Source organism: Botryllus schlosseri, chromosome 1, assembly GCF_051294905.1.
Source record: "Botryllus schlosseri isolate E-star chromosome 1, Bs_hap1, whole genome shotgun sequence".
Lineage (NCBI taxonomy): Eukaryota > Metazoa > Chordata > Ascidiacea > Stolidobranchia > Styelidae > Botryllus > Botryllus schlosseri.
Window position 1 is genome coordinate 38,590,875 of NC_137236.1, and position 23,756 is coordinate 38,614,630.

Consider the following 23,756-nt stretch of genomic DNA (forward strand, 5'->3'; position numbering starts at 1 on the left):
AATAAAGTAATCAAGTTTATAAGATAGGCCGAAATGTTAATATGGGACGTTGCCTGCTAGGGACAATCCTGATGGGAGGTCAGCATGCAGCAAAGTGGCTAATAACAATTGGCTACCCGAAGATACATCATCATTCATAAATTACCCTAAATTTTCGAACACGATTCCTCCATCGACTCTACCGGGGACTATGATCACATGGGCTGAGAAGGTATACATATTTGAAAATAATATGTGAAACTATTAATATTATTGACCAAGTTCATTCGTGAGTCTGAAAGAAATTTTCACTTCACCCTACCTTAACCAGTCCCAGCAACTATTCATAACATTACCACTCTCGACTTCAGTGCCTATAGAAAGCGGGTTATGAAAAAGCAGATTAATCAGGAGTTCCACGGTAATGGCCATGTACAGTTTTACATGGGTATTTATTTGGCATCCACTTAGCTCATTACGACCATGCCATGTAATGTAGCCGTAGGTTACATGAGTAATCGAAATGCGGTCGTCAATTGCAACAAAGGCAGTACCTGATCTAGCTCATATAACGAGAATATGAGATTTTAGTTAAAATAACTCGATAGGTTTAACCGCAGTCAATTATTTGGAAACAGACGATGGCAATATTAGGAATCTGTGCTCGTCAGACCCCCCCAAAAAAACACTTCTACTTTGTCTGCCTGAAACGTGTGTTGATTAGCCAGTGTAATAATAATCATACTAGAGTTACCTTTTTATAAATATCTGTGGTTGAAATAACTGACCAAGGTACACTTGATTAGGTTACTCACTTCTAGCGTCAATATCGCAAGATCTCTGTTCACAGCAGGAGGTCTCTCTACCATATATTCTGTTCCGCTAACTCCATCGCGAGCTACGGAACCCGCGAACACCTTCCACTGCGACCTTTCGATGGCGTTACTGACAATTTGAAAGACACAGTCGGAAACATTTCAATATGGCTATGAAGTCATTGACCTATTGTGACTATGCGAGCTACTAAAATGTCAAAATAATGTCACCGTCAACAACCGAAAGAATGCGCTTCGCACCAGTCTGCAGCACAATACGATTCCAAATCTGACATCGCAACGATCGTTTGCTCATTATAACGACGTTTGAGCTGCATTTTTGCATTTCCCGATAAAAGTTGGCAAAGCCTTGTTAACGTAATGAATAGCGCACTTTGCGGAGGAATGACTTTCAATTCGCAGGCATACAGAAACACACGGTCATATTTCGCGCTCAGAATTATTTTGTAAACGATTATGGGCGCAAATACAATTTAATTAAGAGAAGGAGAACGTGAATTCGCTCGTCTGGTCGATAGAGAAATGTTGTTTCTCATCGCAAGCGTGTCGAAATCGACGTCGTAAACGAGGTTGCTTCGATTGTCTGATTACTAGTCACGGATTACAATTTATTGGAGGCGTTTTAAGCACTACTACGTGGTCGCCGACGAAGATGCGTATTCAAATATTCGCGCGTGTATCGGTTAATGGTAATGGTTGGCATTTGCGCGCTATCACGGACTCGCTAATTGACAGCGCTGACGATTTAAAATCGCAGACGGCAAGCGTTTATTCTTATTGTATGGGCTGGCCGCTACCCCATAAATGTGTAATGGGGTGTCTGTGCCACCACGTCACCCCGTAACTCAGCACCTATGAATTATAAGCCAACTTTAATTTGATTATATAGTGTCCAAGTAGACATGGAGATAATAAATAGATATGGATTAAAATAATTTTAACACTGATTTGATGATAACGCACATGCGCCAGAAACATTAACAAGATTTTATAATGTAGCCATCTTCTGTCAATTCTTCAAAGTTAGGGATGGATTTAGGTTGTACCGATTCTGAGGACAGGATGGAAATTGGAATATGTGAGCAGCGATCGTCTCATTTATATGCTGATTTTGCATTTGGTTGAGCTTCATCAGAACGCACAAACCTGACACATCATAATAACCAGCATGTTACCTTTAAGTACGTGTTATCAAAAGGCTTACTGTGTTAAACTAGCCTTCTTCATGTTCTTTTGTGAAGACGGTTTCAACATAATTTACTGTTATACAAACATTTGAATAATTAGGTGTATATTTTCATAATTTGATACATTGCGCCGATAGTCAAGATGTTTGGATTCAAGCGATGTTTCAAATTGTAGCAACGAATTCATTACAATAATGTCATAATATTACAAGTAAAACATACTGCGCTACCCCCGACACCGATACAGAAGTACCAATCAGTTGAATCTTCATTGATGGCAAACATTCATATGACACTTTTCGCTTTTAGTATTGATTTGAACAACTCGTTATGATTGTATTGAGGCCGTAGTTACAAACAATTAGCACCCAACTGCGCATATGAAACGAATCCACCTAACACACGTGCGAAATGTATTTTTCAAGTACAACACTGAACGTCGGCGTTCTAACTCAAAATCACAATTGAGATCGGAACTAATATATTCCCGTTTTGCGTTTCTAGTGTGTTTAACAACAGAAACGTTTTAAAATGCGTGGGTCCCGACCCCATATCTGGCTACCGCACCAATAATAAAATGAAAAAGTGGAATATTATGATTATAACTCAATCGATATCATGATGAAATATCTTAGGAAAAAGTTTAACCAAGTCTCTCTAGTCATTAGAGTTGTACTAAAGCATTTTATCAATATTTCTATTAAATCTCTCAATGACTTCGCGGGCCGCGCAAAATGTCTGCACGAGCCGCATGTGGACCGCAGGTCGTAGTTTGCCCAACCCTGAAATAAACATTTGCACTGCTTTATTTGGTTGATTTAAATTGATATTGCTTCTGCAGGACAAATAATGTGTGAGTTTCAGCGTCAAAATTTATGCTAATAACTAGGGATGGTGTGAACCTCTTAAAGGTTCAGGCTCGTGTGAACGCGAACCTTTTTAAGAGGTTCTCTGTGATCACGAATGTGATCCTCATGGCGTCGCGTGACGTCCTATTGCCAATTCCAACCCTATCTTTCAATGAAGTGATAGCCTATATTAATGTACGCGATACCTGGCGACGCCTTGGGCCACATATTGCAACACGACTGAAGTACATATTGGCGTTTTAAACGTCGCTAAATGTATCAAATGTGGCAATCAAAGAATATAATATACTGTAATATACGCTTATCCCTTTACGGTCCAGGCCAGACCGGGCAATGTATTCGGTGGCTGATACATTGATATTGAGCAGAGTGTAAAATGGGTTTCTATACTGGCTACTAGGGCTGGGCACAATGATTCGAGTACTCGAATCTGAATCGAGAATTAATTTTAATGATTCGAGTCGAGTAGTAAAAGAAGATTTTTTTCGAGTACTGAAATTATACGCTCCCCGCAACTGAAAGTTATTTTACTAACAAGAATTCTCGTTTTGATACTATTTTCGGGTGAAACCTTGATTGGTCGTGTCGCGGCATACGAGAAATAGTACAAAGCTACGAACGTTACTGGAAATAACACATTTCCGAAGTCATGATCCTTCCACAACATTGTCAGGAAGTGCAATGAAATCGGTTATGGTCGAAAAATACCGAAGTATCTCTAAAATGACGGATAACAGGCATTGTGTTCTTTGTGGTGGCAGAAAAGGTACATGTTTGAACTTTGATATAGTATATTCTGTTGTGACGTCATAACGAGCGATACTCGAATACTCGACTCGACTCGAACCGTAAAACGTGATTCAGAATCGAATCACTCCGGGACTCGATTTTGGCCAGTCTTACTTGCTACCGATAGTAGTTATATAGATCGGTCGTGATGCGCCATTGTGTCTTATGGGTGCACCCGACCGGTGCCTCGAAACTCGTCTTGAACCGGTGACCCTTTTCGGTATAGGATCACTCAACCGGTGCAAGTATAGCCATCTCTCGACCGGTAACCCTTTTCGGTATAGGGATCTCTCGATCGGTGCCTGGAAACTCGTCTTGAACCGGTGACCCTTTTCGGTATATGCATCTCTCGATCGGTGCCGTGGTGGTAATTCGTACTTTCGAGTCTCTGGTGATTCGCTACATGTTCTTATGGGTGCGGTCATGAATCGCACTTTCGGGTATATACATCTCACGACCGGTGTTGAAGAAGTATCAGGTATGGTAAATAGTCACGTGATTGACTCTTAGTTAATGTGTATACCTCAAATTATTATATATGTCCGATTCGAGTTAATCCCAACGTTTGCGGTGAATGCGACTTCGATATATCGGTATTCTTATGGGCGCGGCGATGATTCGTACGTTCGTTGATAGAATGCTAGCGGCATGTCGTACTTTCACCAAAAAGGGTGTGAAATAGTTTGCTAAATCTAGGAATCAGTCGCTTGGTAATTAGTTTATCACGGAGCCGGCGTAGACGGTGACTCGAATACCAACAATAGCCGCGTTCACAAACTAACACCCCAAAAAGGTGTGAAATATTCTCTACAAGCGCTTGCAAGATAACACATCAGAATAGCCATCTCTCATTGTTTGATGTTACAAAGGTAGGAATTATGCACAAGTAATATTTTGATAATAAGTTTGCCACAGAGCCGGCGTAGACGGCGATTCGAATATCAACAATAGCCGCGTTCACAAACCAACACTTCAAAAACGTGTGAAATAGGTTACAAATCCCACGATCGCTCACAAGATAACACCAAAGACATAGCCATTTCTCGCGTCTTGTCATTACATACATCCCAATCGCTACAGTGTAATATGTCGGTGGTTGTTACTATCAAGTAATAAGTAATGAATAACAGTACCAGCGCAGACCGTGATTCGAAAACCAACAATTTGACACTTGCACGCGATCGCTATATGTTTTGACACTTCGGAACAGTCGTTGACTTTGCGTGATACAAATCATGAAAATATTCAAGCAATGTGTCAATTTGTCAACTTGAAATGAAACTTACTACACTACTCAAGTTGATTCTTATCTGAATGTGTTAATTCGGTACAATTCTAATTATTTTGAGAAATCTTTTCGTGATCTTTTGGTTCGACCGTAACCTGAATATTACTGACGCCGACTTTCAGCCACAGCGAATTATTCGCACATTCCGCGCCGTCGTTTTCATACCTATAGAATCAATACCAACTATAACTCTACAAGAATCAAGAATCACAAGTATGTGCATTATACAGTTATTGTCTTTATTAACTTGAAATCAAACTCTTAACAAAAACACGCGTCTTATCACTCGTCAACTCTATCATGAAAATCCTCGAGTCCTTATTATCAAAAATGTTTTAGCGCGGTGTCGGAATCCATTCGCGGGATGTACTAAAGGTAAATCCAGATAATCCAAAATGAAATATTTGGACTTTGACATAGTCTGAATTGAAATATATTGACAAACATGACTACCAACTTTGATCCAGTCACATTTCAAGATCATACTTTGAAACAATCCTTGAAACTTACAACTCTATTCACGACTGAGTTTTCCGTTTATCAAATAGAGTTTCAGTGAATACCATCGCGATATTTTAATGTGTTACCACACACAATAGAATCAATCAATGAAATAGCACCTGTTGTAAATATTTCTAACTTGACAACCACTTGTGCATACCGCGATCGACTTGTGACGCGATGAGTCAAATCGGAATATTTCAATCTATTTGTCGAAACCTTGAACAAACTATCAGGTTATTTTTTGTTGCAATCGAGTGAACGGAAATAGTATTACGTCTCGACATCTTACCATCTTACCATATTCAAAGAGTCAACCACAAAAACATTGTCAAGTAAATCCGTTTGTAACTTACCCGACCAACTCAAACAGTATCAGTATGAAAAACAGCCAAGCATACACGAGTCCATACCAACACTAAAACCTAAAATCCATAACAAGTTCGGTTGTATTCATATCCCTACACATCTTTTTTATTCAACTTGAAAAGTCGTTACTATTCTGTAAGATAGAGGAATTACTACGCGGTATATTCTGCAAGACAAACTAATTACTACTCGGTATATTTTGTAAGGCAAACGTAATTACTCTTCGGTACAGGGGACTTGAGCTTAACATAATATGTTTGAGTATACGAGATTTGAAAGGTCGAGCAACGTAGTTAAGAATTCATTTCTTATACGATCAAACGCCGGTGTTACATTGAAAGTTATCATGCTGTAAACATAGGGATTGACACATTGATTTGACATATGTAATAGTTGATCATGACTTGATTATTAAATTATTCGCGTTAATTAGACCCGGTGTTGTGGTAAAGGTTATTATGACAGCAACAAACTTTTCCCTACCGTGGTTATTAACATATTGATTTGTAAAACTATACTTGTCTGAAATGTTCTTGATTTGAAAGATATTCCGTGTTGGTACAAATCACTCTGCGTATTACGGATATCAGAAAATATTTTTACAAATGTAGTTGTTTCCAGTAACCAAGACTAAAGATGCAACAATTTCGTTATTCAAACATTGAACATCCGATGCAAAACGCTCTATTGGTCAAATTCGCAACGGGTAATTGAAACGACTAAGTGTAGAGTCAGTATATCACAATGGCACGTCGTTACTATCGAATCCAGCAATTGATACGATTTATTGTCGGGATTTGTGACAGCGCATTGAAACATACACAACTTACAGAGTGTGAAAATATCACTTTGGGTATCGAGTACCGTTCGAAGCGTGCGATCAATACATAATTCGTTCGCACTCTCTAAGGCGTTGTGAAGTCTACAGATTTACACTTCAAAACTTTGATCAACACAGAAGCAATTTGGAATATCTTTACTGGACGCATCCTATTCTACTAGACTTGAGTAATATACAAAACTCATAGCATTAACAAAATCGCAATAGGCGCTACACTGAAATCTACAAAATGTGTTTGTATTGTTACTCAAAGTAGTGATCATAAATTATCATTTGAATAAGTAATTGTAATCATAAAACCAAACTTGCGAAAGTCATTACCATAACAAAAGAATATTGTAGGTTGCTTGTTAAATGTATGCCGGAAATATTTGTAGAACGCTCACGACCAAAGAAATTGGAAATTTTCCCATTGTCATCCGTCAAAGTCAATGTCGTCACAATACTCAATCACTAAAAAAACGATATACTTGTACGTGATTGAATCACCGGTAATTAACTAGCTAAATCAAACCCCTAAGAAATTTCACTCACTCATTAGATATTAAACAGTGTCACCTAATCGGTGTAGATCGTTTTTCTAAATGCAAATAATACCTAGCCAACAGAAAACAATTTTCACTCACCCGGTAATGAAACCAAGTGGTTGGTCTTCGTTCGATATTTTGTTTGTGTCAAATACTTTGCAATGAACACATTTGAGTGGTTGAGCTTTACATCATCAAGCTGTCATTTGTAAATCGAGATTACATCCGACTCGTAACTCTATCGTTTAACTAGCCGAGTTGTATGCACAGTTTGATATTTTGGTCATTTAGTGATTGCTGAACATACCAAACGATGCACACCCACCTCCGAAATGCTGCGTTGATCTTAATTTCCATCATCGTGATATCGAAGTACATTTCTTTCGAATTCGTAACAACCGACTATGACATGATAAATTTTTGACAAGTTTACTTAGAAGGTTTGTTGCATATCGCGAAAAATAATATACCACTCATATTGATACTGTTACTCAATTGATCGATATTTTCAAACGAGTAAAATTTATTACTTGAGTTTCTCCGCTTACTATATGTAAATGTAAACTCATCCATCTTTCAAAACCACAACGAACAACGATAAAAAGCATGCAATCAAACACAACATGTTTTACTTTTGTAGGACACTAATTATTATCTCATTTCATACTAATTCATACTTTTGATGGGTTGCATCAGCACAATTGAATATGCGATTACACAAATGTATTGGAGTTGTTGTTGGTGTATATTTTGTCGCTATCCGTTGTAACAATATACAAAAATATCAAATTGTCAGGTGTGTTTGTGAGATTTCAAAATGAAAATGGTATTGTTACCCAGGTAAAAGATAGATTTCCAAGTGAAAACTGTATTGGTACTCAGGTAAATGATAGTTTTCCAAACGAAAAGAGTTTGTTACCCAGGGAGAAAATATATTTCTAAAAGAAAATGATTAGTTACTCTAGGTAAAAGTATTTTTCCAAGTGAAAATGATATTTTTACTCAGGTAAACGACGGACTACCGAGTGAAAATGGTTTGTTGATCAGAGAAAAAATATATTTCCAAGCGAAAAAGGTTTGTTACTCTGGGTAAACGTCAGATCTCCAAAGGAAAGTGATATGTTTAGTCAGGTAAACGATGGACTGTCAAGTGAAAGTGGTAATTTTACACAGGTAAACGTCGTGGGCTCAGTGTCGTTGGTCTTGTTAAACGTAGCTGTCGAGTTTACAATATACTTGTCGTGAGTATACAATTACGAAGGGAGAGAATGAAATTGCTATTATGAGTGCCAGAAGGTTGTTGTATGTAGATTTGACAGTAACCCTATTATTCACACATGACAAACACAATCATTGCCATTAACTAACTTGCTCGGTCTCGATCAATGCAAAAGAGATGATTCGTTTTTTGAAACCGTAGCGAAGACCACATGTAAATCTATGCGATAGACTTCTATCTCCTGACATTCAGTCGTGTCGTTTGCATTTTAATACGGACCTTAATGTATGACATGCACACACTAACGCCGTAAACAGAAGTCGATGATTTTGATTAATAAAAATATTTCTTGACTACATCGGAATGTCTATGTTGTAGGAAGGATATACTTTTATGGAGTCGTGTGTTTAATGAAATCGATTGGTTACAAGTATGTGTAGGGGAAATAAAATTTATTTTTCTGTATGTGACAGTTTGTGACGGAATGAAAATAGATTCGTGGTTTTAATTGAATTGTGACTGTGTTGTTTTAATGTATGCTTCAACATGGAGTCTTGACGCTGAACAACAACTCGATACACTAAACAATTTGTCACTGGTGTGCAAAGGGTTAGGAAAATTTTAATACAGCTCCATCTACTGGTTGTTTTGTTGTGAGGACAATCATGCGATGACTCGGCACTTTTCGGTAGCAAGTAGATTGATCTCTGTGAAAGATGTAGGGACCGTGACTAGAAAACATATGTACTCTGTTGTTGGAGTATCTGGTTTATTGTTATGACATTGACAGAACCCTCGGGAAGTGGGTATGCTTTTCTTTCACGAAAGTTTACACGACTCCGTTGTAATGAATTTGTGTTAACTAAACTTGGATGGATACCGCAATTGTGCTCGACTTACACATGATATTCGCATACTGCACGCATACAAACTTTTGTGAAAACAACTCTGATGTTTCTGTTCGTACTAGTTCTGTGTTGAACTTTCTGATTATTAAGATACATGAACAACCATTCAGACAATAAAGTTCTTGTGACATCGAAACAGTTTGAAAGCGCCACCAATCATTGTACAGGTTCGTAGCATGGGAATATCGAATATTTTCGTTTGTCATGAATATCTTTCTTATACACTTAGTATGAAATGAGATAATAATTAGTGTCCTACAAAAGTAAAACATGTTGTGTTTGATTGCATGCTTTTTATCGTTGTTCGTTGTGGTTTTGAAAGATGGATGAGTTTACATTTACATATAGTAAGCGGAGAAACTCAAGTAATAAATTTTACTCGTTTGAAAATATCGATCAATTGAGTAACAGTATCAATATGAGTGGTATATTATTTTTCGCGATATGCAACAAACCTTCTAAGTAAACTTGTCAAAAATTTATCATGTCATAGTCGGTTGTTACGAATTCGAAAGAAATGTACTTCGATATCACGATGATGGAAATTAAGATCAACGCAGCATTTCGGAGGTGGGTGTGCATCGTTTGGTATGTTCAGCAATCACTAAATGACCAAAATATCAAACTGTGCATACAACTCGGCTAGTTAAACGATAGAGTTACGAGTCGGATGTAATCTCGATTTACAAATGACAGCTTGATGATGTAAAGCTCAACCACTCAAATGTGTTCATTGCAAAGTATTTGACACAAACAAAATATCGAACGAAGACCAACCACTTGGTTTCATTACCGGGTGAGTGAAAATTGTTTTCTGTTGGCTAGGTATTATTTGCATTTAGAAAAACGATCTACACCGATTAGGTGACACTGTTTAATATCTAATGAGTGAGTGAAATTTCTTAGGGGTTTGATTTAGCTAGTTAATTACCGGTGATTCAATCACGTACAAGTATATCGTTTTTTTAGTGATTGAGTATTGTGACGACATTGACTTTGACGGATGACAATGGGAAAATTTCCAATTTCTTTGGTCGTGAGCGTTCTACAAATATTTCCGGCATACATTTAACAAGCAACCTACAATATTCTTTTGTTATGGTAATGACTTTCGCAAGTTTGGTTTTATGATTACAATTACTTATTCAAATGATAATTTATGATCACTACTTTGAGTAACAATACAAACACATTTTGTAGATTTCAGTGTAGCGCCTATTGCGATTTTGTTAATGCTATGAGTTTTGTATATTACTCAAGTCTAGTAGAATAGGATGCGTCCAGTAAAGATATTCCAAATTGCTTCTGTGTTGATCAAAGTTTTGAAGTGTAAATCTGTAGACTTCACAACGCCTTAGAGAGTGCGAACGAATTATGTATTGATCGCACGCTTCGAACGGTACTCGATACCCAAAGTGATATTTTCACACTCTGTAAGTTGTGTATGTTTCAATGCGCTGTCACAAATCCCGACAATAAATCGTATCAATTGCTGGATTCGATAGTAACGACGTGCCATTGTGATATACTGACTCTACACTTAGTCGTTTCAATTACCCGTTGCGAATTTGACCAATAGAGCGTTTTGCATCGGATGTTCAATGTTTGAATAACGAAATTGTTGCATCTTTAGTCTTGGTTACTGGAAACAACTACATTTGTAAAAATATTTTCTGATATCCGTAATACGCAGAGTGATTTGTACCAACACGGAATATCTTTCAAATCAAGAACATTTCAGACAAGTATAGTTTTACAAATCAATATGTTAATAACCACGGTAGGGAAAAGTTTGTTGCTGTCATAATAACCTTTACCACAACACCGGGTCTAATTAACGCGAATAATTTAATAATCAAGTCATGATCAACTATTACATATGTCAAATCAATGTGTCAATCCCTATGTTTACAGCATGATAACTTTCAATGTAACACCGGCGTTTGATCGTATAAGAAATGAATTCTTAACTACGTTGCTCGACCTTTCAAATCTCGTATACTCAAACATATTATGTTAAGCTCAAGTCCCCTGTACCGAAGAGTAATTACGTTTGCCTTACAAAATATACCGAGTAGTAATTAGTTTGTCTTGCAGAATATACCGCGTAGTAATTCCTCTATCTTACAGAATAGTAACGACTTTTCAAGTTGAATAAAAAAGATGTGTAGGGATATGAATACAACCGAACTTGTTATGGATTTTAGGTTTTAGTGTTGGTATGGACTCGTGTATGCTTGGCTGTTTTTCATACTGATACTGTTTGAGTTGGTCGGGTAAGTTACAAACGGATTTACTTGACAATGTTTTTGTGGTTGACTCTTTGAATATGGTAAGATGGTAAGATGTCGAGACGTAATACTATTTCCGTTCACTCGATTGCAACAAAAAATAACCTGATAGTTTGTTCAAGGTTTCGACAAATAGATTGAAATATTCCGATTTGACTCATCGCGTCACAAGTCGATCGCGGTATGCACAAGTGGTTGTCAAGTTAGAAATATTTACAACAGGTGCTATTTCATTGATTGATTCTATTGTGTGTGGTAACACATTAAAATATCGCGATGGTATTCACTGAAACTCTATTTGATAAACGGAAAACTCAGTCGTGAATAGAGTTGTAAGTTTCAAGGATTGTTTCAAAGTATGATCTTGAAATGTGACTGGATCAAAGTTGGTAGTCATGTTTGTCAATATATTTCAATTCAGACTATGTCAAAGTCCAAATATTTCATTTTGGATTATCTGGATTTACCTTTAGTACATCCCGCGAATGGATTCCGACACCGCGCTAAAACATTTTTGATAATAAGGACTCGAGGATTTTCATGATAGAGTTGACGAGTGATAAGACGCGTGTTTTTGTTAAGAGTTTGATTTCAAGTTAATAAAGACAATAACTGTATAATGCACATACTTGTGATTCTTGATTCTTGTAGAGTTATAGTTGGTATTGATTCTATAGGTATGAAAACGACGGCGCGGAATGTGCGAATAATTCGCTGTGGCTGAAAGTCGGCGTCAGTAATATTCAGGTTACGGTCGAACCAAAAGATCACGAAAAGATTTCTCAAAATAATTAGAATTGTACCGAATTAACACATTCAGATAAGAATCAACTTGAGTAGTGTAGTAAGTTTCATTTCAAGTTGACAAATTGACACATTGCTTGAATATTTTCATGATTTGTATCACGCAAAGTCAACGACTGTTCCGAAGTGTCAAAACATATAGCGATCGCGTGCAAGTGTCAAATTGTTGGTTTTCGAATCACGGTCTGCGCTGGTACTGTTATTCATTACTTATTACTTGATAGTAACAACCACCGACATATTACACTGTAGCGATTGGGATGTATGTAATGACAAGACGCGAGAAATGGCTATTATTATTATTATTATTATTGGATACGACAGTGGTGCTTTTAGCCAGGTTAAGGCCTTGTGCTCCACGACATTGCAATTACACGGACAGTACACAATGAATTTCATTTTTTCGGGTCTCTGACGTTCTTCCACTCTCGCTTTATCGTCGTATCTTTGCTTCACTTTTTCATTCTTCTTGCACTCTCACAGTCTCTTTCACGCACACTTCATCAGTTGATAATCGTCTCTGTTGCTACCGAATTATAGCTCGGCTCACTGTAGCTGGGCTTTTAATGTCACTGACTAGCAGTGAGGTCGGCGATGAGGAGCCCATAGAACCTCCGACACATAGTAATTAGTCCGAACCGGGATTCGAACCACCACCATTGGTGTCGTGACGCAGGCGCTTAACCCACTGCGCCACTCGCTTCCCCCGAGAAATGGCTATGTCTTTGGTGTTATCTTGTGAGCGATCGTGGGATTTGTAACCTATTTCACACGTTTTTGAAGTGTTGGTTTGTGAACGCGGCTATTGTTGATATTCGAATCGCCGTCTACGCCGGCTCTGTGGCAAACTTATTATCAAAATATTACTTGTGCATAATTCCTACCTTTGTAACATCAAACAATGAGAGATGGCTATTCTGATGTGTTATCTTGCAAGCGCTTGTAGAGAATATTTCACACCTTTTTGGGGTGTTAGTTTGTGAACGCGGCTATTGTTGGTATTCGAGTCACCGTCTACGCCGGCTCCGTGATAAACTAATTACCAAGCGACTGATTCCTAGATTTAGCAAACTATTTCACACCCTTTTTGGTGAAAGTACGACATGCCGCTAGCATTCTATCAACGAACGTACGAATCATCGCCGCGCCCATAAGAATACCGATATATCGAAGTCGCATTCACCGCAAACGTTGGGATTAACTCGAATCGGACATATATAATAATTTGAGGTATACACATTAACTAAGAGTCAATCACGTGACTATTTACCATACCTGATACTTCTTCAACACCGGTCGTGAGATGTATATACCCGAAAGTGCGATTCATGACCGCACCCATAAGAACATGTAGCGAATCACCAGAGACTCGAAAGTACGAATTACCACCACGGCACCGATCGAGAGATGCATATACCGAAAAGGGTCACCGGTTCAAGACGAGTTTCCAGGCACCGATCGAGAGATCCCTATACCGAAAAGGGTTACCGGTCGAGAGATGGCTATACTTGCACCGGTTGAGTGATCCTATACCGAAAAGGGTCACCGGTTCAAGACGAGTTTCGAGGCACCGGTCGAGAGATCCCTATACTCATAAGGCACCGGTCATGTGGAAGGGGGGTCTGAAAGGGTCACCGGTTCAGGACGAGTTTTCGCGGCACCGGTCGGGTGCACCCATAAGACACAATGGCGCATCACGACCGATCTATATAACTACTACCGATATTACCTCATTAAGAAGTCATACAACAGTATCCAACTCCCCACTCGTACGGATTTGGTTTTAATGATGCAGTAAAGATATGGAGTCAAGATTGAACCCGTACGCCTTCTCGAATTCTTACATCAGAAAACGATGTCAATCTTATTGATTGGTTGAATAAGCATCCTTCGCTAACTCCGTATTTCGCTTGTGATGTTGTATGATTGCGGCTCAAGCTCGCAGCAGAGAGTCACTGAATATTCAGAAATGGAAAGCTGGAAATTTTGAGCAAACTTTTGTAACAAAGCAAGTAAAACTTTTGAGAATGTCAAGGTGCATGCTCGTTTGGTGTTGATTTCTAATGCTGCCAGGCCATGCATAGAGTGGGCCGCAGTTGAAATGCAATAAATTTGAACCAAAGATGTTATAATGAAGTGAAAATTGCAATATATGAAAAAGCTTCACAGTGCAAAACCTACAAAGCCTGTGAATGTTCTAAATTTCCGAGGTTCAAATACAGAACACGAACGTGAACGTAATAACTTCTGTGGGCTGTCTCGTTTGACACTCGAGCAATAGTCAGCTAACATATGTGAGCTCCAATGTACTCTAATATCATACCCCCATAATCTTCAAATATTGAGGGGTGCTTTCTCCTGGCCCATCGATGACTATGCAAAGGGTTTCCGGAAAATTAGTAAGATATTTAGGCTTTTCTGAATGTCTGCAGTCCGACATGAACATATGGCAATGGCACATGCGTATGAGGGTTAGATTTGTATTGTCTGACCACTGAGGAAACACAAGATTTCAAAGCTGACATATATGATCCAATCGCAATCAGGTCTGTGATATTGCTAATATCAATGTTTCTGTATTATTCTCAATGTTTCTGTATTATTCACGAAGACTAGCTTAGTATGCAATTGTTACTGTACTTAAGACGCTGCCATTTCAGAGATGCCATACTTTCGGATCCTTGTAGATATACCAATAGACATTTGCCATTCACTTGAGTTGTATATCGGGATTTCTATCTACTCCAGCAACCCATGGTAGTAGTAATGCCAGTATCACGGCAATAAACAAATCTACCGAAAGTAGCCCTACGATGAAAACGCCGTTTCTCGTGATCGAAAGTGAGATATCTTAGCTCTTTTTCCAAGTATAATCTTTTCTCAATTCGCAAGAAAGCGATAATTTCCGAATATTTCTCTCTGTCAGATCATTTAACGTTGATTGATGGACTACTCTACTTTCTGAATCATCTTCGATTTCAAAAGTTAACAATTTATTCGCTCAAAATTGTTGCCCAGTGCAATTGCACATTTATAAGTCCAATGTATTTTTTCATATTGGGGAAAACACGGAGCCTCCAAGGCAATTAGGGGTCTACGTCGGAGATAGTATGCGATTTTATATCGAGTATCAGGCTTCGAATCTAGCATTCAAGTATCATTCATTATGACGTCACAACAGTATGAATGATGTGGAAAGTTAAATAGGCTATGTAACATTTAGGCGACCACAAGACAAGCATATAAGGCTTAACCAAATTTACTTTTGAATGCCATTTACATGAGCACCTGTATATTTTCAATAAGTTACTATTCACTTGCGAGAGGATTTTGGGAGTGCTGAAAAGGAGATAACATGATATCATAATATTACAATGTATTCTGAAAATTACAGTCGCAGACCTCGTTTAGATTTCGTGAAATCTACATAGGACCGACGACCGACTATGAATATAGATATGGACCGGGGCCTACGAAATTCACGGCCTTATCTGGTACATTACGCTTGCAAAAGCTAACAGGCCGATGCTCAAAAAACAGAAGTTGGCGATTATGCGCAATTTCGCGTCTCACTGCGAGACGCTTCACCTTAGATAAGCTGAATGTATTCGTAGAACAGGTCAAATTATTACCTTACCGTCACAAAGTGACAGGAGACAGCCCTGCAGATGCAGTTATCCACCGATTGCAGAATTAGGCCAAGTAGTGAGAAAACGCCGACTTGCTCATGCAAACCATTTTATTGCATGGTAAAATCAATTCAAGCACGTGAAGAAGAATTGGTGCACAACTGTGAAAAGTACTTTATTTGAAAATTATCTCGCCATCCTTTTATAGTGGCCATTCAAAATAAGTGGAATAATTTCCATAAGCTAATTCTTGTCAAATCTTTTTTTCGTTAGCCGGTGATGTCTTCATCCAAACTCCTCCACAGGCCCGTGTCAAGATGGAAAGGAGCGGAAAAGACATTCCCGTCTTTTTAGTCATACCTGGAATACGACTTTTCGTCATGTCAGGGTGACGTAATTTGCTACCGCAAATGCTATTATTCAAAAATTGTCAAAATATCAATTTGGCAGAGATCGGCATGTAATGGTTGGAATCGGGTGGAATTCAGTGTACATCTTTTTTATGCAACCTGACGATTTAGTGACGTAGCAAGCCAGACAGCTTTTGTTCACAATGATAGAACAAATTTCTTATGTTATATCTCATGCAACTAAATAGATTCGTCATCTGTTGTGGTTGCAATTTCAAATTTTAGGGAAACCATTGAAGAAATCTGAGACACGGTGTCGATCGCACTATCGATTTTGATGTTGTATTACCCGTTGCATTCTGAGCCGCACATTACAGGCGCGAGCAACAGAGAAAGATGATGCAGCCTATTAAGAAATACCTAGCTGTAATTTGCTTCTAATATCCTCCGACTATACCCACAATAACTGACAGGAGGTCAAGAAATGATAGCATGCAACAATATGATTGGCCCACCGGAAGATGCATCATCATCTATAACTTAACTTTCGGAGAAACCCCCTCCGTCCAGTCTACCGGGAAATCTGATCCGATAGGGCATAAACTGAGAAATTAGAAATAATATTTGATGGTTATATGTGCAACTACTTAAATTGATGACGAAATTTATTAATGAAATGCAATAATCTAGTGCGGAAATATTAATTCACTACGGCTGGTGCGAGACAAAGTGGCGATCAGTGGGGCGTTGTAAGTCAAACAAGATTTTACAAATGCCGCACAACGAAAAAAGTTAGGGATACGCTTCCATTTTCCATTAAATTTATTTGAATTATTGCGCGTTGGAAAAAGTAATAAATATGAACGATTTTCATCCGCACTCCGTTTGTCATACGCACTTTGTTTTTTCATGGCACACGTGCCTACCATCCGGCAGATTGAAAAGCACTGGATTGTATCATATTCCATCCACCACTAATAAGGGCGTTGTATTGCACAGATAAGGCAAGAGTTAGTTTTATTGTGTAAGTTGTCAGTTAGAAGCTATTCTGCTAAGTAGACAGCTTGCGCTAATAAATCCTAACGAACGCGATAATCCACTTCCTTGCTGAACCAACCATATTATCTTCGCAATCGCCATTATTAGACATCGCCTATTATACTTGTTACTTTTTGTTCCCGAGACGAAGTGATTGAAATCTGTCCGTGCGCGTGTTGGACAATATGGTGCATATTGACGGGATATCACGAACGCGCTAATAGGCTGCTGTTGGACTCGCCAGCAATGATATGGTAGCGTGTGATAGGAGGCCCACTGGCTACGCGCCTGCATAATCGTTTCGAAGTCCATCTACAAGCGATAGGTAATTGGTGATATTGGACAGTTGTGAGTCGGCTCATTTGTCACGTGATCGATCCTACATACCAATGCAAATTTAGAGATCTGAGCATATGGTTTCAAGTATATAATTATAATTCATCCGACTAAGAACACCATAAGATTGCGATAAAATGAGATGGTAGGAAGGCGAGAGAGCGAGCCACCTTGTGGCGAGATAGCGCAGTGGAATAATCCGCGGATGCAACACCATGGGTTGCGGTCGACTTCAAGATTCCTATACGTGAGTGTTGGAGGTTTATATAGGATCCTCCTCGCCACCTCATCCGCGTAGGCGGTATCTTACAAAAAGCCCAGAAGTGTGCCGTGCTATAAGTCAGCAGCTACGGAATAAAAATGAAGAATATCGGCCTGGTGAAATGACCATAGTACACTGAAAAAAAAATTTACCTCGATTTACCGCGAAATGTCTGGAAGCAGGGTGGCCAGCCACTTGGCAGTAATATAACATTACCGTCACTCAATGTAAATTCAACTTACAACCGTCCGGTAATCTAACTTTACATGCCAGACTGTAATGTTACAGGCACCTCTGGTATATTCAATCTACATTTCCTTCTGTGTACATTTACCACCGAGACTGTAATTTTACCGCCTTACCTACCTACCTACCTACCTACGTACAACCCTACATGCTGTCCTTGTAAATCAGATTACATTCCAGCTTGTAAATTTACGTCTCAGCCTACATCCATACCTATCCCAAAGCAACGCGATGCTAAAATACCGCAAAAGTTTCTTCACGCTCTCAAGACGACATTAGGACAACTGTATATTCATTCATGATTCACGATGAAAAAGTATTGCTGCTGGAGGTATAATTCTTGTTTAGGAGGCATGCAAATATAGCACGAGTGGTCCCAAGAAAAGGTGAATTAATTCCAACGCCGGATAAACTTCCAATTGTTTCTTTTTCCCGTCTTCATTCCATGTGACTAGTATCTTGCAGTTCCACTAAAAATAATTCATGCGTAAGTCGCTATACTAAGCCAAGTTGCTAACCTAGACATGACTTATAAAGACTAAGACAAATAGGCTAACAAAAATATAACAAGTTTTGAAGTACCGGTCCTGGTACATTGTGAGTTGACGACTCCTCATTTAACATGATATAGCAGAGATTCATGACTTAAATGATCAATGTATTGAAAGAAAAGGTGCCTCATTTGATGCGGCATGTGAGCCAAACATATCGAGCAGTGGATGAAAACATATCTAAGCTATGACCCGATAAATGTCAATAACAAGCTAACAGCTTCAACTACTCCGCGGCAGAGTATGTGGTGTCGCAGGTCATTATACAAGTCGACTAATATCCCAAAATAGAACTGAGAATGGGGCGACTGAAATATTTAAATCATGAAACCAAAGTCATCCGGGTGGTGTGCACACTGCACAGTCGTAGATATTCACGGTAACTAATACTATACAGTAGGCTATTGTACCTTTTACGATGCGCATCCCATTCATCAGTCCTGAGAATCTTCAACGAAAGTCTCTACTTTCTTCAATCACAAGTCACAAGCTTCGCACTGTCAGCCTTTGCATGGCCAAAGCTCAATTTTAATGGCCGACCAGTCGGCTACTCGGCTCAACACGCAGACGACTTTGAAATAAGTGATATTCATCCGCTCACATATGCCACCAATAATATTTACTATCCACATTATAATGTTCAATTCAGGTTGGTTTTTCATACAGAAACATCTATCAACACCTATAGTCCCTTTCTTTTGCATCTAATTTCGTATATATTGATATTTATTGCTCTACGTGTGGTTCCCTACTTACTTACCTAACCGGACGCTATTTGTGATGTCACAGTTGACTGTTGGTTGTTTACTACGAATCTCAGAATAACCTGCAACGCGCAACCTAAGGTAACCTATTATAGGTCGCCGTGTCCGCCATTAAGAAATGGTCAACTGAGCCTGCTGCTGTGCTGATATTTCTAGTTTCAGGAATAAGATTATATATCCTAAACTGATATTTGTAACTCATTAGCCCTATCTGTTACAATACAACAAATCTAACCGCCGAGACCGACCGTGTAGCCATAGCCTTATAATATAATGTATATGGTGTAACTGCATTGTCCGCTGCTTCTTGCACCCAACTATGCACTATGCCGAAATTGGTACTAGGGTCAACCAGTTCCGTGTGACCTAATCCTGTCTCGCGAACGAGGTTGAATCAGGTCAAATCGCAACGAGAATGATATCACAGTGACATGCACTTCCACGTATCCACTGGTTGCTGGGGCTTGGAAGCTAATCAATTTTGCCAATAGCTTGGTAACATGCCGTAGCGAGTAACTGTCAGTAACCTTGCGAAGAAATTCTGGTAACTTGACTTAGCAGCTAAATTATTGTAATATTACATATCAAAATGTAAAATCACAAACTACACGCTGCTATTAGCTGCGACCGGTAATTCGTTGTAAAATTTACAGAAATTTCTTTGTAAATCTACCAGATTTTTTTGTGTGTAGTAGAAAAGCACCTTGAATACCTCAAAACAAAAGAATAAATCAAACCCTCACTAGAATATGGTAATATGAGGCACGCACTCTCAGTGATTAGTAGCAGCAAATAATCAAATAATCTGTAAGCCGCAAGCTATTCAAATGAAGCGACATGTGACGGTTGGCAAAATGCATATGCCACACCGAGATGCCGCATGACATATGACCTACTTTGCGAGATAGTTCACAAAATGTACCTATTCGATGATTGCGTTACTCGCGTGTTTGATCGTGTTCGCATATGCGGTTGTGGTTGATGATAGAGTATCTATAGAACGATAACAAATTCTTGGAAAAGATCATTTAAAGATAACTTATCTAGTGCATGATTGCGTTAGCTCGCGTGTTTGATCGTGTTCGGATATGCGAATGTGGTTGATGATAGAGTATCTATAGAACGATAACAAATTCTTGGAAAAGAGCATTTAAAGATAACTTATCTAGTGCATGATAAAAACTTCTTATAAGTGAGCATTCTCGAAGCGCTCATCATATACCATTCTACAATCCTATCCGAAACCTTCGAAGATATGTTCGCGATAATCGTCTTAGTCTTTGCAGCCCTCTCAGGTAAGAATTCAGCGAAATTGTTAACTAAATTTCATCACGTCTCTTAATCGTTGCAGTTGCCGAGGGTGCGAACACCAGAATCTATAACGGAGCGTATGCTAGCAAAGGGCAATTTCCATCGATGGCTTATGTGTCTTACAGAAATAACTTCAAATGCGGATGCGTCATGATTCGAACAACAAGCAAATTCGCCTACGCAAAAGCGATTACGTCCAAATCCTGCGTCGATTCGTAGTAATTACACTTTTTCTTCATATTTATGCTTGGAAACTTAACTTGCGTCTTTACGACAGTGGAATGGTTTGCTGCTAGTCTTTCTCAATTTTCAGAGTTGTGGAAAGGGGGGAAGGAAAAATGACTATGTAACTCAGCTATAAATTTTAGCATTATGGATATTCATGATAACATGTGCAGTCAATTAGACTGATAAGATCCCTATTTGAGGTCTTCCTAAAATTGCTACGGAAGAACTGTATAATGTGAAATGAGCCAGGTTTGATGTAGGCCTTCAATGTGTACTGTAGGTTACATATATTGCCATTCTTCTGCTCATGAAAATGACTTCCAATTTGATTTTTGTTTTAGTCCATCCTAATTTGAAATTTATTATGATCATTATTTAATTCCTATGTTCAAATCTGAGTAGAAAAAGCTGACAAATTTATAACTGTTGAACTTGGAGTTGGAGACGGGGCGTGAGATGCCGGATGTCGAAGCAGGACTGTGGCCTATGTGGAGTTGAATTCACCAAAATACGGTACCACTCTCTTCAGTATAGGTAAAGTGGTTCTCAACCTTTTTCACCTAGCGGATCGGTAAATTAAAAAAATTGTTGGACCGATGGACCATCGAAAATTGAAATCAAACCAAAATGTCACGTATAAAACCATTTTTTGCATGTCAATAGAGTGAGTTGTTAGAGTTTTGTTCGTAATTAAATATTACAATCTTTCGCTCCCGTCGATTAATAGACTACGGCACTGCGCCAACTCGAATAATATTCGTCTCTTCCACAAAATTTTACGAAGAAGCGTTTCGAAGTGGGACCAGGCACCTTGACGTGCTACCTTGCTCATTTTTCACTACCATCAGTCGAACTATGTATGCAATACGCTACACGAAAACACCTGGAAACAGCGATACGGTTTATCAACAACAAAATGAATCATTCGACAACGAATGATCGTGTGCAAACTCCGCGGTTAAGCGAGTCAGCTCGCACTTGTCGCCCGCAGGTCGTCACCTGAAATGGCTTGAACTTCAAGTTGAATTGAGGCGGGGAATTAGTTTTTTAGGCATGCGAAATAAGAACCAAAATAAGTTGGCGGGTCAGGCCAAGAGATTGAACTATATTCCGTAAACGATTTTATTTCTGAATAGGGACCAAAGAATTACATTGTTAGCTATAGTGGATGTGTTAAATTTTGGCTATGAGAAAGTGTGGGTTGATTTTTAAAAAATATAATGATCCATTCAGTGACAATATTCAAAGCAATGCCAAGCACGAAACACTTTTCACTTACTTAAATAACATTTTTCCATACCCTTTTGATACGGATTCGTCAAAAAGTACTTGGGATAATATAACGCTGGCCAGGGTCCCGCGTCTATTTGTATTTTTACCACGCCTTTTCATTGTTGCTGGGTGTCCGCTGCTCACGTGCACTGATTGACATGTTTCACGGATTATGGACTGGAAACGCATGACATAACAATTTAAATTACAGACCGGTGATTCGAAATGCAAAAATGGCAACAAAAACTATCTGGAAACCGTTGGTTTTAACTTTAATTGTCTTGGTATACTTCGATATATTTCCTGTATTTTGAATATAGATTATACGACCTTTACGTGGACTGCGTAATCACTGTACTGATGAACGAACAGACTTCAAAGAAAACGTGTTTCCCGTTCAGTTTATGCAGTCTTTGGTTTTAGTTCACATAATACGATTCGAAAATAGGTTTTATGTTCTAAATTACAGTCTACTTTTAGCAGACCAGCCAGAATCACGTTGCGGGCGGAAGTTGGCCCGTGGGTCACACTTTGCCCAGGTCTGAGTTAAATCCAACATGCATTCAGGCCTAATGTTACATCATGAAGTTCTGAATATATTTGATTTTAATGTTTCATTGAAAAGCCATCAATATTTTTCAACTTGAAATTAAAGTATATTTTTAAATACCCGGCGTACAGGCGGTTGTGAACCACTGTCATAGCCTACTGGCTGGTCCCGGTTGGAGTTTATAATGCTCCGACTCCGTCCCCGTCTTTAACCACAATAAAGTTCGAAAGAAATGTTCTCATTAGAATAAAAAGTGTCGTTGCAAATACAGAAGTTACCACGTTTTTTTTGTGGGTGGCACCTTCAAAAGCTTACATTTTGATTTGGACAACCATCTATTTCAAATTAGACAATTAGTTCAATTCATTCGGTAGTGATATTTGAAAATTTACGGAAAAAAGAAGCCAGAGTTCAATGAACAATCTACTGGGATTAGAACTAGTTGCAATTAAAGTCTCTGAATTCCATGTCCGAAAGATTTTGGTGCTTTGAAAATGTTTGAAGTCGGTGGCGTCAAAGTGAATCGACTCAGCAGACTGGTGCGAAGCGCATTCTTTCGGTTCTTGACAGTGACATTATTTTTACCTTTTAGTAGATCGCATAGTCACAATAGGCTCATGACGTCATAACCATATTGAAATGTTTCCAACTGTGCCTTTCAAATTTTCAGTAACTCAATCGAAAGATCGCAGTGGAAGGTGTTTGCAGGTTCCGTAGCTCGCGATGGAGTTAGCGGAACAGAATATATGGTGGAGAGACCTCCTGCAGTGAACAGAGATCTTGCAATATTGACGCTAGAAGTGAGTACCAT

General features: G+C 38.8%; 1 protein-coding gene and 1 long non-coding RNA gene across 2 annotated transcripts in view; both read right to left on the reverse strand.

Annotated features, from left to right (window-relative positions):
- LOC145436675 (uncharacterized) overlaps positions 1-23,756 on the reverse strand; it is a 339,318-nt gene that overhangs the window by 267,049 nt on the left and 48,513 nt on the right. The window lies entirely within an intron of this gene.
- On the reverse strand, positions 18,541-19,481 carry LOC145449263 (uncharacterized). The gene is made up of 2 exons (XR_013918212.1): positions 19,231-19,481; positions 18,541-18,739 (listed from the first exon to the last, which is right to left on the reverse strand). It is a non-coding gene; the product is annotated as an uncharacterized LOC145449263 (long non-coding RNA).